Genomic DNA, 12,766 nt, shown 5'->3' on the forward strand with positions numbered 1-12,766 from the left:
GGAAGAGCTCCGGGCCAGTGTCTCGCATTTCAAAGTATCCTAGATGCACACTATCAGGGGTAAAACACCCCACCTCTGGTGAAAGGGGTCTCTCATTATGGCAGAAACAGCCTAGCAGCCTGTCTGAACACGCTGTGTTAGGAAAACACCCGGATGCTGTCCTAGGTCATTTAAGGCAAAGGATCTCTCTGCCCTAACTTTTCTCTCTCGCTCTTTTGCTATAGGGCGCTTGCACTCGCCAGAAAGACGCACAGAGTAAGAAAGAAATCCCTGGGGGGGGAGGGGGGAGATGGCCATGCCGCAACCCCTTCTTCTCCAGTTTTTCGGGATTTGGGGCATGCACACATATACATCTGGTGTTACTTTTAAGATTCCAGGTCCGGGACTTGAAACACACAATCAGCCATGGGGATCCAGCACCTTAACCTCCATGCTGCTTGCTAGCCCCCCTCACCTCTCATTTTAAGTCCTTCTTTTTAAATTACAACTTTTGTTTGTTTGCCAAATCTCTCCTCCCCAGTGAGTGTCCCTACACCAAGGGTCTCATGACACCTGCAGATTACCACCCCCCTTTTTGGCATTTCCGTAGACCTGTAAGGGAGACCAGAGTAAGTGGTAGCTGTGCACAGTCCCCCTGGCAGCAGGTGTGGGCTAGCTGGGCCACTCCATAGTTTGGCGGATGAGAGCAGCTGTGGGCTAGACTTGGGGGTTAAGTACCCCGTCTGTAGGCAGGGCAAAGGTGGGGTACCCCTGCCACTCCTACACACATCCCTACCCCCCCCCTCCTAGAGGCTGTGTTATAGCTACACTGCTGCTTGTCAGACTGCAGGTTAAAGGGGCAAGGAGGACAAGAAGGTTTCTGCAGTAACAGATGTGGAGGAGCTGGAGGGAGGCAGGGTGCGGCTCCACCTCTGGGGAGTTCAGATATTAGGTATCAGTACTAAGTGGAGAAGGCTGGGAGAGGAGGCGGTCAACATTTACTGAAGGCTAGTCAGTGCAAGGCAGGTCACTGGGAGTTCAGTGTGCCAATTCATTCAGTTCTCAAGGTAGCCATTTGAGGGGTTATTGTTATTCAGTTTATGAGTGAGGAAACTGAGGCACAGAGCTGGTAAGTGATTGGCTCAGGGGCACAGCCAGTAAATGGAGGCAGCACCCAAAGGTTCCCTAGGCCTCCCTCCTATGCCAAGAGTCCACAGAAAGTGGCCCAGCCGCCTCCGCAGAAGTCTTCACATCTGCCACGCGCTCCCCATGCTCCTGTTCCTGTGGGAGACAATGCTAGAGCTCAAGCTAGTCCTCGTTCGGTGCCTGGCCACCATCTGCGAGGCGGCCAGTACCCACAGGCTTTAGCAACCAGCGCGTTCAGGTGCGCTCGCGTCGCGGGCGAGGGAAGGGCCCATGCAGATGAACAGAGGTGGTCCTTCGTTAGGACGACAGGCGGCAGCGTGAGGGACATTCTGGTAGGACAACTGTCGGCCCCACTAGCCCCTGGCGGTGGTTGAGATCGCCCGCCAATTGTGGAGATCACTAACTAAACCGCCTGTAGGGCCTGAGCATTAGGTAGCCATTTGAGGGGTTATTGTTATTCAGTTTATGAGTGAGGAAACTGAGGCACAGAGCTGGTAAGTGATTGGCTCAGGGGCACAGCCAGTAAATGGAGGCAGCACCCAAAGGTTCCCTAGGCCTCCCTCCTATGCCAAGAGTCCACAGAAAGTGGCCCAGCCGCCTCCGCAGAAGTCTTCACATCTGCCACGCGCTCCCCATGCTCCTGTTCCTGTGGGAGACAATGCTAGAGCTCAAGCTAGTCCTCGTTCTCGGTGCCTGGCCACCATCTGCGAGGCGGCCAGTACCCACAGGCTTTAGCAACCAGCGCGTTCAGGTGCGCTCGCGTCGCGGGCGAAGGAAGGGCCCATGCAGATGAACAGAGGTGGTCCTTCGTTAGGACGACAGGCGGCAGCGTGAGGGACATTCTGTTAGGACAACTGTCGGCCCCACTAGCCCCTGGCGGTGGTTGAGATCGCCCGCCAATTGTGGAGATCACTAACTAAACCGCCTGTAGGGACTGAGCATTGGACTTGGGCGCCAGTTGGGCTAGCGCGCAAGGCAAGGGAGCAGCCCCGGGCTGCTGAGAGTGCTCTACTGTCCTCCCCAGGGACTTTAGACCCGGTCTTACAACAGGCCAGGGGTGGGGGTGGGGCACTGAAGTGCTGATGGGCCGAACTGGACTGTGGACTTTTCAGTTTGCAAATCCCTGGAAGCAGCCCACCAGGAACAGCAGGCGCTGCAGAGTTTGGAGGCTGCTCTTCATTTAGGGTCCTCCAACGCCCCAGGTCTCAGGAGCCTATTCTGAATGGTGCACTGGAGTGCTCTCTGCCCCTTGCTTTGTTTATCCCGCGCCTGACTGAACCAGAGATGCGCTGGTCCGCGGGAAAGACGAGAGAAACCGGAAAGACGCAGCTGTCAGCCCCGCGGTGCCCACCAGGTGCCCCAGCGCGCCTGCACTGGCCCGCCTTGAAGTGGCTGGCTTGGATGACGCTGGGCGGCCCTGAATCCAGTGGTTATGGGAGGGGCTCGGGTCTCCCCGAAAATAAAAACACAGAAGTTCCCGTATTCGTTGTGCGTGGTGGGAGCAAACAGGCACTCGTCTGGGCTGCATCTGGGCCCACTGACATGGGTCCAAGCCGGCAAGTTCAACCCAGCCACCAGCTTTTCCGCACAGCCACATGCTCACAGATCCGTGCACTTGTGTGGGCCTGGAACCTCAGGGCAGGGGCCTCTTTCAGGAGGCCCTGGGGACCCTGTGAGCCAGCCTGCAGCAGCCCTGGTCTAAGCTGGTCCTTGGCCTGCTGAGAACTGCAGTCTGTCCCTCCCGGAGTCTTTCAGGCCCTGCAGGTCCCAGTCACCCACCTTTTCTCTGCTGTCCTCCCAGAACAGCCAGGCTGGGCTTTGCAGGCCCAAATTCTATACATCTCAGGGCAAAACCCAGCAGAACAACGAAGCCCAGGGGCTAGAAACAGGGCCATGAACAACCCCCTTCCTTTGACCACAGATCTTGGCATGTCTTGAAGAGCAGGGATGGAGTGGCCCCTCAGAAGACGTGTGATGCCCTTCATGAGCCTCCTTTGAGCCTGGGTTCTCATGACTGTAGAAAAGAACTAGGTTAGAGGATCTCAGAAGCTCTTGAGTAGATCGGGCTTAGCCCTGGAACACTCAGACCAGGAGTGCTGGAGCCCCCAGCTGACAGGGAAGACAGCCCTCTTTGGTGTCTAGTGTATGCAGGAAAGAAGTTCTCCAGCCTCTGCTGAAGTAGGAGTGTAGACATTCTGGAAAAACCCTGTCCTTGGGTGAGCTTCCCCAGAGTAGAAACTGTGGTTTGGATTTTTTTTTTTTTTTTTAAATCTGGACTGTGCCTTTTGGATGTCAGAGTCCAAAGAAACAAATAATAATTGTTATGGTAAGAGTCAATGGAGGACTTGGAAAAGGGAGGTTTGAAGTGTAGGGAGCAAGACGGGTAGAAAGGCTGCCAGAATCCTGTACTGACGGGGCATTGAGGCCTGTATGTGCTTCTAGAGCCCAAAGACTCAGGCCTATACTACAGAAAGCCCCTGAGCCTCTCCCTTCATGTAAATAGAATAATTGTACTGACAGTTGTGTTGTCAAGAGGATTAAAGGAAAGGTTCATGCTTCTAAGGTGTGGCAGCTGGTGGCTTCCACATCTGACCCTCCTTTACCTAAGGGGTCAGGAGTATGTGTGTGTGTGTGGGGGGGGGGTGTTGATCACCATGGAGACCATGAGGGGCAGCTGGATGTGGGGTGGTATGCTTCCACCAGTTGTGTGACCTTGGATCACTAGCACAGGCTTTCTGAACCTCAGCTTTCTGATCTGCAAAATGGGGGTGATGCTAGCACTGTCTTCATAGGACATCGGGTTTGAAAAGGAGAAACTGGGCCCTGGGCCTGATGACAATGCCCAGTGTGGCAGAAGTGTGCCTTGCTACATGGCTGTCATCTCATCAAGTCTTCTGAGAGGTCCTACAAGGTTGGTCTCTGTTACCCTAGGTTACCAGATGGGCCCTGCACGAGCTCCCGAGGGGCTTGGATGCCTCAGATCCCCCAAGGAGCTGTTCAGCAGTGTCCTGAGCTCTGTGCAGAGGTCACTACCCAAACCCCCTTGTGCAAGGCCAGGCCCTAATCTCACCTTTGCCCACCAGGGGTGCCTGACACCTGATGCACGGTCCGTTCATGATGAATATTCTCTGCACTGAGTAGACAGGGCAGGTGCACGCACTGCACATAGAAACCAGAATTGGATCCTTTTACAGAAGGGAGCCAGGATCAGAAAGGAATTAATTAAAGGGAAAGCTGCCTGTGAAGCCCAGGCCCCAGCCTCATTTCCGCCCTCCTCCTCCTCCCCCTTGGGGAGAGCTCTCCTTCTTACAGCCTGGCCTGCCGGTCTGCCATCTGTGACCCTCAGATACCCAGTGCGAGGTCAGCTTGAACTGCAGTTGGGGGCCACAGGGAGAGCCGAAGTAGGGTCTCCTGCAAGCTGGGCTGGGGAAGAGGTGGTTTCCATCACCCCCAGCTGCGACCTCTCAGGGCTGTTTGGGCCAAGGCAGGGCTAGTGAAGACTCAGGGAGTTCTGAGTGCGTTAGCCAGCACAGGAAGGAAATGACTTAGTGCAGCCTGGGTGGGAGCTGGCAGGCTGCAGCAGGGGCAGGGAGCCCACAGGACTAGGACAGCCAGGAGGCTGCTCCTCCTCCCCTCCCCAATCCCAAGGCCGCCCCTAGGACTGGGCTTACCCTCTTCTTTCCAACATGCATCTCCACCAGCAGCATCTGGGTCCAGTCCCACCCACCCACTCAGCACTGCCTATCACCCACTCTTTTGAGATGAAGCCATCAGTATATTTTATGCCATTCACTTGTTTGCTTTGCTTTGTTTTAATCAAGACCAAATTTATATAACATGAAATGACCTATTTTAAAGTGAACAATTTGGTGGCACCTGCAATGTTGTAGTCACCTCTTTAATCTAGTTCTAAAACATTCTCATCGTGGCAATGTCAAACCCTATAGCCACTAAGCCCCTGACCCTGGCCACCACCAATCGGTGTCTGATTCACCTGTGCTGGACACTTCTATGAATGGAGTCAGTGGTGTGTGACCTTGTAACCGGCTCTTTCACTATGCACCATGTGTTTGAGGTTCATCCACGTTGCATTATTATGTATATTATTATGTATTTCAGCTTTCTTATAGTTGAATAATATTTTGCCGTGTGTATATAGTACATTTGATTTATGTTAATAGTCTCATTCACTCCTTTTTAAGTTAATTTATTTATTCCTTTTCTTTTTAAAAACAATTGTTTTATTTAACTTTATTTATTTACTTATTTTAATTTGACCAGAGTGTGACAGAGTGAGAGAGAGAGAGAGAGAGAGAGAGAGAGAGAGAGAAAGTGAGAAAGCAAGCCACCGGGTCCTGGTCTTGAACCATGTTCAGCCATGTGGGATTCTAGCGCCCTTAACTACCATGCCACCTGCTGGCCCCCTAGTCCTTTTCTTTTTCTGTCTTACTTTTTTTTAATGCCCAAATTCTCAACATTTAATAGCCTATAAATATTTCCAAAGTTACCCATTTTAAAAATTGCCAGCATCTTTTTACTTTTCAAAAAGTATGTATTTCTAAAATTTATATTTAATCACCGTGTAGCTTTACAATGTATAACATGGTTTTTCCCAGCATAAATATAGTGCGTATTATCAGGCACATTATCATCAACAGATACTTTTCACTTTTGTCTATGAAATGTTTTGTTCTTTTTCCCTGATCCCCTCCCTCCCACCCTTTACTCCCCACCTCCTATTACTCACCCTCTCCTGTACTGCCTCGTACCTACAGTTACCCTCCCTTCTACCTTCCAGTCTTCCTGTTTCTGGTATCCAGTGTATATTTCGTATATATTAAGTGGGGACATGGAGTGCCCGTTTTCCTCGTCTGGCTTGCTTCGCTTAGCATTAAATCTTCCATAGTTGTCCACTTTGTATCAATTGTCAGGGTCTAAGTTTATTCATTTTTTGCATGAGGGAGAGAGAGAGAGGCACCCACAATAGACTCTTCATGTCATGATCACCCCAGCCTCAGCCACCCCAGATGATGGTGCACACCTGGTGTGCACAGGAGGTCTCAGGATGTGAACCCCAGACTTTCGCAAGTGAGTCAGCTCACAGAGTGTTGTGCTATCACAGCACCACACTGTGGCTCCTGTCTCATTCACTGCTGAGTAACTCCTCAAGACTTCGTATGCGATCTGCCATGGCGAAAAGAGGCTTGAATCAAGAGTCAAAAAAATCTAGGTCCCTGAGCAGGCTGGACATCCTCAGCAAATTGCTTGATCTTTCTGGACCTTGATCCACTCATCTATAAAGTGAAAACACTGGCAAGGCCATTTCAAGTTGTGGTCCTCTGTGACTTCTCTTGTAGTGGCTTTAGATTTTAGGAAGGTAGAGTCTTAGTGAAAAGCTCAGCTAGAGAAGGCAGTGTCTTGAGAATTATTTACTTATTTGGTATCTGGCCAGATCCTCGTCAATTGTCACTTGGAAATGAAATACCTAGCTTACTTGAGGCATTTACAGAAGATCATTATAAAATACTTAAGAGCCACATTTTAAAAAGCAGACATACAGAAGGTGAAGAGACTCATAAGGGCATTGATAATCTATTCCATGAAATCCTGCAAGAAAACTTTCCGAACCTAGAGATGCACTCAAAGATCCAGTCCCAAGAAATACAAAGGACCCCAAATAGAATCAACCCAAGAAGATCTTCTCTAAGACACATTATAGCCAGATTGACCAAAACCATAGACTAAGATTGGCAAGACAGAAACGGCAAATTACCTACAAAGGATATCCCATCAGACTAACAGCAGACCTCTCATCAGAAACAATGCGAGCAAGGAAAGAATGAGAAAATATATTCAAAGTGTTAAGGGAAAAGCAATTGCAACCGAGAATACTGTATCTGGCAAGATTATCCTTCATATGAAAAGAAAAAACAAGAACATTCTCAGATTATCAAAACCTGAAAGAATTTACCAGCACCAGACCAGATCTCCAAGAAGTTCTCAAGGGAGTGCTATTTCAGGGAAACTAAATGTAGTCACACAGAAATAAAAGTTCAAAAACTAAGAAAATGGCCAACTTAATTGTAGGGACAAGTCTGGAGTTGAACATTATATCCCAGAATTCAATCGAGAAGATTGAACTACAACAGAAGATAGATTAAGTACATGAGTCTGAACTGGTGAAATAGCATTCTGTGACTTTTGACTAAAATATTATGCTTTTCTTCTAGGCTTTGTTGTCCGGTTTCAAGAGTTTTTATCCTGTCTTGAGCTGTCAATAGGTTCATATACCCACTATTTGAACAGAATACTAACTTGTTTCCAGGCTTTAAGTTTTAAGCAAACTTCCTTACCAATTCAAAACTGCTTTTTTTTAAATTACCAGCTGAACTTGCTATTGAAAGTAGTTAGGTTATTTAAGAAATTGTGTGATCAATAAAAAGTGGGAGGGAAAGAAATGGATGACAATTGTAGACACCAGAGATAGTGTGAGAAGAGGCTGGGAAAGGGCAGAGGGTCAGACATAGGGGTAAATATATATATATGAAACTAGAAATGGAAAATTATTGATGATTACATACATGATTAAGCCACTATGCAGTATATTCTGGATGGAAAACCACTTTCTGTATGCTGTGACGATGATTAGGGGATGAATGTACATTAATTTTAAAAAAAGGTTTCAGGAAAAAAATTCATATTTGATGACTACAGTAAGCTATATAGCCCCAGCTAGGTGCTACTTTATAGTATGTTCATTCTACTCTCTGAGGTTTATGCCTAAAGTCAGACTTGTGTTCATGGATATGTATATATCAGCTGCGCTTGCTAGTGGAAATATTTAAATTAATTAAGTTCATTAGCAAATCAATAAAATGGGGGGAAAGGCATAGAAAGCAACCCTGGATACCAGAGAGAGTGTGGGAGGAGGGTGGGGCACGGCAGAGGGCGAGAGATAGGGAACCAAGGCTGGCAAAAAAAAGTGCAAAATATACAGGAAATAAGAAATGGAAATATTCTGGTGATGATAACACATATGTTGATGTGCTTGATTGAGCCAATATGCAGTGTATTCTGGATGGGAAATCTCATTTTGTATGCTGTAATGATGTATAGTGAATTAATAAAATAAAATAAAAAAGCAGACATAAAACTAGATCATGAGGAGTTAACATAGCCCTGGGAAGTGAGGGTGCTATCCTGACCCGGTAATTTATCTTCTCCATCTTTTATTCAGCACGCATGTAATCTGCTGGGGGGTGGGGAGTTTGGCGCGGACACATGTGCACGTAGCTGGACACTGTATTAGCCCATGTCTTGCTCTGAGCAGGTTAGAAACCTACAGAAAAACAGAGCCAAGACTCATGCCCTTTTTTACCCTTTGTTTATTTAGTTTAGACTTTTGCCATAGTGAGAAGACAGAGAGAGACAGAGAGAGGGAAAGTAAACTTAGGACTTCTCGGAGGGAAGACCACATCACAATCCCTTCTTCATTCTCCTCTTAGGACTCCAGGCAAGCATGCACATATGCCCAGCGTGATTTTCCAGCTACTGAGATTTGGTCATTGTCGGCCATGTGCAAACCCAGTGCCTTAACCCCCATGCCACCTACTTGTCCCTTTTCTTACCATTGAAAAGCTTCGAAACTGGACCAGCAGCTGGCGTAATGGCTATGTCACTGGACTCCCATGTGTTGACCACGGTTTGAGTCCCGGACCCAGTGATTTAAACTCACGCTGGGCACACACTCCCTATAGCAAAAATCTCTCAAAAACAAAAGCTTTGAAACCTACTCTGATCAGAAGAGGGTGGCCAAATGATATTTTCTCTTTACAATTAAACTTGGGGCAGGGGACTTTAATGTCTGGATGGTACGATTAATCCAAATGATTACTATTGTTATTTTAGTATGGAAGCTGAGTAAATTGAGATAGTAATTTCACCTCCTTCCTTTTACTAGTCTAACTCCTTTGGCATTTTCAATCTCCTTGCCCTCTTCCGTCCTCCTTTCTCCATACTATATTTATTATGGATTAATGTGTTGTCGTTTTGTCCTTGCCCATCCCGGCCACCCAGCACATATTAAATGCTCAATAAACTTTCATTGAATGAATGGATGAACATAATAAATGTATACAGATGACTTTAGCCATTGGGCCACTTTGTAACTAGAATGAAAGGGGTGTAAAGCTTCACTGGGACACCCATGTAAAAAGTGCAAGCAGTGGAGCCAGCAGGTGGCATGGTGGTTAAGGCGCTGAACTCCCACATGGCCCACCACAGTTCAAGTCCCAGACTTGGAAGTTTGAAAATCACACTGAGTGCATGTTCATACCTGCCCAAAATCCCTAGAGAAGAATGGAGAAAAAATGATTGCAGAATGACCATTCCTCCAGAAAAGTGATTTCTCATGTTCTCTCTCTCTCTCTCTCTCTCTCTCTCTCTCTCTCTCTCTTCAGTAACCATGTATACCTTGTAGCAAAAAAAAAAAAAAAAAAAACTTAAAAAAAAAAGGTGCAAGCAGAATCTGATCTCATGAAAAGTGAGTATTGAAGTTTAAGATTACCTTAAAATAAAATGGACTCACAGTTGGACAATCTGTTCTTTGAGAGAAAATACCCTTGGATTTAAAAAATAGACAAATATTCAATTAGATGACTCTGATGAGCTGTATCTTAAAGAAGAAAAATGCCTCCTGGTGAATTAGCAGCTTCTACAACCATCCACGGCAGTGTCGTGGACAGAATGGGAGAGATACCGAAGGGGGAGGAAGGCTGACGGCAACCTTCCAATTCAGACAGCTAGCATAAACCTGAGTGTTAAGCATCCTACAAAACAATGACAAGACAATAATCCTCAGTGGTGGTATTTATCCTGAATGCAAAACTGTTTTCCCTTTGTTGAGGTCGCTGAACTAACTCAGGCCGAGAACAATGTTGAGGCTGCCGGAGGGCCATGTGCTAATGTGCTCATGCATTACAGTTCGCAGCAGATGGCTGTGAGCTCTCTCGCCTGCCCGGCCTGGGTCAGCACTCACAGCTCAAGCCTCCCAGTTCTGTCTGATTATCAAGCGCTGCTTCTCTTCGCAGAGATGATGGCTGTCCTGGGGGAGACTGGCCACGCCTGTTCTACTCAATTCCAGGGCAAAGGTGCCAAGGAATAATGATCAGGGTCTATTTGCTTGTTTGTTTGAACCACGCAGCCGAAGAGGGGTGGAGTAGTGGCATGGCGAGATGCCGTGGCCAGTCTCTCCCTTTCTCTCTCTCTCTCTCTAGCCATCTCACAGTGTAGCCACCTGCTACAATGTGGCCATCGGGCATTTGAAATGTAGCCAGTGCCACTGAAGTTTTCGTTTTATTTCATTTTTACGAGTTTTAACTTGTGAAAGATTTTAACATTAGGAAAGGAAAAGAAACAAGGCAAAAATACACTAGGACCCTCCATACATTATCACTGCAACTGTCCTGTGCATCTAAAAATTATTCCATACTGAGAAACTAATTCGAAAAATAATATTTTGAGGGGCCAGCCTTAGAGTACAGTGGCCAAGTGCTGTGTGTATGGAGTTGCACGCCACGTGGCTGACTGCAAGTTGAATCCTGACCTGGCCACTGGAAAACCATGTCAGGTATATATGCATACATGCCAAGACCCTGACGGGGTAGGAAATGGAAGAAAAAGGATTGCGGCATGACCACATCCATTGGGGGGGGGGGATCTCTCCTCTCTCCGTCTTTGGTGACTACATGACTACAATAGCCACATGCGGCTATTGGTTATTATACTGAATAGCGTGGGTTCTAGAACAATAGGCCACAAGTCTACAGACCTGTTTCTCTCTTGTGAAAGAAACAAGAAAGAGAGCGAGAGAAGAATAAGAAGGGGAAAAATCCCATCATCCACAAAAGACATTTAGCACCCACTGGAATCCAACTTTCTCACATTCAAGATGAGGGACGCAGAGACTGAGTTATGATAACCAAGATGTGACAGTTTATTTCAAGTCTAAGAAGATGGCCAGGATCAAGCCATGCTTAAAGGGACTTTAACCAAACACAAGGAAATTCATGTTAGCCTGAATCACTAGGACCTAAAATCTTTTTTCTTCTTGCCTAGTAACAATTTTAAAGGATTATTTATTTAATTTTATTACCACCATTACTTTTTTTTTTTTTAATTTACTAGAGGGTATATGCATTCACCAGAGAGAGCTAGAGAGAGAGAAAGTGAGAAAGTAATCCACCAGGTCTGGGACTCGAACCACAGTCAACAATGTGGGAGTCCAACATCTTAACCACCACACACCTGCTGGCCCCCTGCCTAACAAAAATTTTAAACCTGTTTCCTTTTTTTTTCCTGATGTGCACTCTACCCCCATACCTCATCACTTTGTCAGGCTTATCTTTAAAAGTTTTCCTCTGCCCAGGAACCAGCAGCTAGCGTAATGGCTATGTCGCTGGACTCCCATGTAGTCAATTGCGGTTTGCTTCCTGGACCCGGTGTCTTAAAACTCACGTCACGTGCCGGAGATCCCGAGAGGACAATGGAGGAGAAGGATTGTGGCGTGACCATCCCCCCTGGGGGCTGATTTCTCGCTTTCTGTCTCTATGTCTCTGTCTGTCTGGCGAGCGCACGCGCCCTATAGCAAAAATCTCTCAAAAAAAAAAAAAAAAAGTTTTCCTCTGCCTGAGAATGATATCCCATCAACCATTTTCCTCCACTTCTTGAATTTCCAGGCCAGGGACTACCTGGTGTATCCGGAGGGGTTCTGTTGGCGGACTGGGGTTCCGTGGTGCCCTGTCCTGGTGGACAATCTGGACACGCAGTAGGAAGGCTCTAGACTCTCATGGCTGTTGTCCAGTAGAACACAGTGTGACCACGGCTGGGTTCTGCATCTGTGCCATCTAACAGGAATCCACAGTCCGAGTCCCAGCCCTGGTGGCTTACACGGTGGGCACACACACACACACACACACACACACACACGGTCAGGGTCCCGAGAGAGTGGAGAATTGGAGTAAAAAGGATTGCAGCATTACCAGGCCCACTGTGGGACTCCTCTCTCCTGTGTGAGTGTATGCTCACACACACATCTTCTAGCGTAATAAAAACATAATAAGAAAGAAAGAAAAAAGTTGTATTGGGTCAATAAGGGGTTGGCCCCTCCACTTCAGGGTTTCTCAATAGAGGCACTATCAAATGTGAGGCCCAATCATTTTTTCTTGTGGGGGATGTCCCAGGTGTAAAGCGTACTTAGCAGTATCCCAGGCCTCTACTCACTAGATGCCAGTCGTACTCTGTCCCCAGTCAGGACACTAAGAATGTTTACAAGCATTGCCAAGTGTCCCCCAGTGGACACAATTACCCCAGCAAAACCCTTCACTTCCACTTAGCACTCGCACTGTGAGCTGAAACAAGAGAACTGGGAGGGAAAAGCCACGCCCAGCAGTACCTTAGATCCAATTCTGACTGCCTCACACCTGTCTTATTTCCAGTTTCCATTAGCAGTGGAGTTTTGCCTCTGGACTCAGAAACAAGAGGAGAAGAGGATATGGTGGTTTTGCCTAGATAGCTCTGGAATATGCTTTGGAACCAAGAGAGGTCTGAACATGTAAGGCACTTGATTCATTTTGTTCCCTAC

Source organism: Tupaia chinensis, unplaced genomic scaffold (genome assembly GCF_000334495.1).
Source record: "Tupaia chinensis unplaced genomic scaffold, TupChi_1.0 Scaffold000392_1, whole genome shotgun sequence".
Lineage (NCBI taxonomy): Eukaryota > Metazoa > Chordata > Mammalia > Scandentia > Tupaiidae > Tupaia > Tupaia belangeri.